The sequence below is a fragment of the Megascapheus bottae genome, chromosome 14 (assembly GCF_031878675.1).
Source record: "Megascapheus bottae isolate mThoBot1 chromosome 14, mThoBot2.hap1, whole genome shotgun sequence".
NCBI lineage: Eukaryota > Metazoa > Chordata > Mammalia > Rodentia > Geomyidae > Megascapheus > Megascapheus bottae.
The window spans coordinates 17127650-17131872 of record NC_143522.1 but is presented as its reverse complement, the minus strand read 5'-3'; the positions used below and the strand labels follow the sequence as shown (position 1 = coordinate 17131872).

Below are 4223 nucleotides of genomic sequence, written 5' to 3'. Positions count from 1 at the left end.
AAAGACCAAGGACAGTTCAAGCCCCAGGACTGGCAAAAAAATTTTTACCTTATGCTGGGCAAGGTGGCTCACACCTATAATCCTAGCTACTCAGAAGCCTGAGATCTAAGGATCAGGGTTCAAAGCCAACCAGGGCACTAAAGGACGTGAGATTCTTATCTCCAATTGACACTAGAAAGTGGGAAGTGGGGCTGTGACTCCAGGAGTAGGACAGTAGCCTTGAGCTGAAGAGCTCAGGGACAGCGCCTAAGATTTCAAGCCCCATGACCCACAGTGTGAAAGTATGTGACTGTGACTCATATTTATTCTTTTCTTTTCTTTTTTGTCGACTCAGGCTCTATCCCTGAACTTTTCAGGTCAAGGCTACTAACCTTTCCTCTTGAGACACAGTGCCACTTCCGGTTTTCTGGTGGTTAATTGAAGAGACTCACAGACCACAGACTTTAGTGCCCAGGCTGGCTTTGAATCCCGGTCCTCAGATCTCAGCCTTTTGGTAGCTAGGACTACAAGTGTGAGCCACCATGCCCAGCATTATTGACACAAATAGTAACTGAAATTTCTTTTTATTTCTTTCTTTTCCTGTGGGAGTAACTGAGGTTTATTCTCAGGGCTCATGCTTTCCAGGTAAATGCTCTATTTCTTCAGTCATATCCCCAGCTCTGATCTCCTGTAACCCCACCTCCTAAGAGATTGTGGTGGTATTACAAATGAACCACAACACTTGGATTTTTTTGGGTTTTTTTTAGTGCCAGTCCCAAGGTTTGAACTCAGGGCATGAGCACTGTCCCTGGGTTTTCTCAAGGCTAGAGCTCTACCATTTGGGCCACAGCACCACTTCTGGCTTTTTTTCTATGTATATGGAAGTGAGGAATCAAACCCAGGTCTTCATGCATGCTAGGCAAACACTCTACCAGGAGGCCAAACTCCTGGCCCTGGATTTTTTTTTTTTTGGTGGGGGGAGGGTGCTATTCTTGGGCTTGTACACAGGGCTTGAGCAGTGTCCCTGAGCTTTTCTGCTCAAGGCTAGTGCTCTATCCCTGAGCCACAGCCCTGTTTCCAGCTTTTTGGCAATTAATTGTAGGTAAATATCTCTTGGAATTTCTTGCTGGGGCTGATTTCCAACCGCGATCCTCAAACCTCAGCCTCCTGAAAAGCTAGGATTATAGCCTGAGCCATGGAAACTCAGCTAAGATAGGATTTCAGTAAACTTTTTTTGCCCAGGCTGGCTTCTAGCCATGATTTTTCCATCTGTCTGCCTCCTGAGCAGCTGTGCTTAAAGGTTTTTGTCATTATTTGCTTAGATGTCTGTTGATTTTTAATAAAACCCAGCCCAGGCTCACTTTGGCTTAGAGTAAGACACTATATAGAGAGATACTGACCTTTAAACTTTCTGCCTCTAATCTTCCTCTCCTACAGTAATTTTAATTTATAATTCTTTACAGCTAACCTTTGAAGGCAGAGGATTTATTGTAAAAAGGATTTGAAGCCAGATGTGGTGGCTCATGCCTGTAATCCTAGCTGAGAGGAGGCTGAGATCTGAGGATCACAGTTCAAAGCCAGCCCAGGCACTAAAGTCTGAGACTCTGATCTCCAATTAACCATCAGAAAACCAGAAGTGGTGCTGTGGCTCAAAGGGTAGGGTGGTAGCCTTGAGCAGAAGAGTTCAGAGACAGTGCCCAGGCCCAAATTCTAGCCCCATGACTGACCAAAAAAAAAAAAAAAAGGATTTGATACTATATATTATGGTTAGTGGTTCATGCTGTGTGTGTGCCATAAATTTGATTAGCCTAGATTATGTGGTAGTCTACTAAGAGAGAGAAAAGACACTTATGAGACTAAATCATAGGAAACTAAATAATATAACTGGTAAAACTTTCATGAGATTTTTGGCACTAATAAAACCTGGGGGCTTCAATGTCCGGTGTTGAGACTTCTGTCTCTTTCCTTCCTTCACTTTCTTCCTTCCCTCCCTCCCTCCCTCCCTCCCTCCTTCCTTCCTTCCTTCCTCCCTCTCTCCCTCCTCCTCCTCCTCCTCCTCCTCCTCCTCCTCCTCCTCCTCCTCCTCCTCCTCCTCCTTTGTGGTACTAAGGATTGATTTAGGCCCTTGTCTAAGCAGGCCTGAACTGCAATCTTATTTAGTATTCCCACCAGAATTGTGATGAGAAGTGTGTACTATCATGTGCAGCAGTTTCTGATGAGAAGCCTGAAATTGTGACTCTCCCATCTCCTTCCACACCTGCTAATATCAGAAAGTGATAAAGTGAGGAAATGTATGTTAAAAAGCCTGGAGTGGGGCGTGGGGGCCTCAGCTCGGCGTGCTGCCCGTGGTCGGTGCCATGTAGGGGCTCTCTGGTGAGACATGGCTAAAAGTTTACGGAGTAAGTGGAAAAGGAAAATGCACGCTGAGAAGAGAAAGAAGAATGCCCCAAAGGAGCTCAACAGACTTAAAAATATTCTCAAAATCAGCGGTGATGTTATAATGAAAGATGTTCAAGACATAGCAACATTCTCAAGAGAAAATGGATTGTGTGGAGAAGAATGAAAATGATGACATGAAGATGGAGACCGAAATTAAGAGAAACAAAAAGACTCTTTTAGATCAGCATGGACAGTACCCAGTATGGATGAACCAGAGGCAGAGAAAACGGCTGAAAGCAAAACGAGAAGGAAAAGGAAAAAAACAAAGCAAAATCAGCAAAGGGTCTGGCCTGGTAGCCCTTAAAAACTTGGAAATGTCAGTGGGACAGTTGTTAAAATGTGTACATTCATTTCACGGAGTGAAAATGACTTGTTTTCACCTGGGCTTATTTTTCTCCACCTAAGCCTTCAAAATAACTTCTTGAATTTCCTTTGATGAGTCAAAGCTGTACTGATGTTTTCATTGAATGCTTTCCAGTGTCCAGGTATTATAAGACATCACAGTTCTGACAACTTGGCCATGAACATAAGATAAAAACGTAATATACTGTTGTACTCACTGAGCTCACATATTTGAAAGAGTATTATAATATTGAAAAGTATGACACCGGATGTTATAGCCAGTACTTGCTCGGTGTTTTTAATTTGTATAATTCAGAATAAAAAATATTTTCTGTGTAGAAAAAAAAAAGCCTCGAGCGACTTCTTAGCCAGAAGTGATAAAATATCTAGCGGTGAATGGGTCACAAGATGCTGCAGTTGATGGAGCTCTGGAAAACTGTATGTAGCATGACCTGTTTAACTTAGAGCTAAGTAGTCTGTGTGTGAATTTATTTTTGTGCTGGTAGTAGGCTTGAATACAGCACCTCATGCTTTTGCTCAAGGTGGCATTCTACCACTTGAGCCATACCTCCTCTTCTGGCTTTTTTTGGCTAGTTAATTGGAGAGAAGGGTCAGATTTGTCTGCTCAGACTAGCTTTAAACTAGGATTCTCAAATCTTAGCCTCCCGAGTAGCTAAGACAGTGAGCCTCTGGTGCTTATCTAAAACTGATGTGCTTACTCTAATTTTAGTGCATGCTTATCCCAATCTTGAAAGGTACAAATGACATCGTATAGTAGAGTAGGCCTTGAAAGGCCTCATTAGTATTTTCTTTAATCACATTTCTCCACACTTTATTTTGGTAGTCTTGGGCCTTGAACTCAGGGCCTAGGTACTGTCCTTGGGCTTTCTCAAGGCTAGAGCTCTACCACTTGAGCCACAGCACCATTTCTGGCCTCTTTTTTTCTATGTATGTGGTACTGAGGAATCGAACCTGGGTGTTTGTGTGTGCTAGGCAAGCACTCTACCACTAGGCTAAAGTCCCAGCCCCACATCTCTCCCTTTTATGAGTCAAGATTTCTGCATCTACTTTAGAGCACTTACCGATGCTAAGAGCCTTGACATTCTCTACTCTCTATTGAATAAGATTGAACTATGATCTAGCTTCCATCTTCCTGAATCTATGAAGATGTTAGCAGGAAATTAATGACTAACTCTGAAGGAAATTTGCAGTTATTTAGAGTGATAGGTGGAGTTGTGGGAACCAGTTGGGTTAATGAAACACTCAAGAATTGGCCACACCAAACAAATGTTATAAAAACTCTGTGGGGGCTGAATGGACAGGAAAGGCCAAGGTAAAACTGGACCCCAGATAGAACTTGTAGTAAAGACAAAACCAGTGGTGGAGCTACCAGTGCTAGAAGAGGGACTCAGGTCCCCAGAACAGGGGACAAGAGACTAAGATCCCAAATGTTTCCCCTCTTG

At 43.1% G+C, this 4223-nt stretch overlaps 1 pseudogene; it reads left to right on the top strand.

Moving 5' to 3' along the window:
* The first annotated feature begins 2336 nt into the window (after positions 1-2336).
* LOC150054763 (protein LLP homolog pseudogene) lies at positions 2337-2715 on the top strand (annotated as a pseudogene).
* The last annotated feature ends 1508 nt before the right edge of the window (positions 2716-4223 follow it).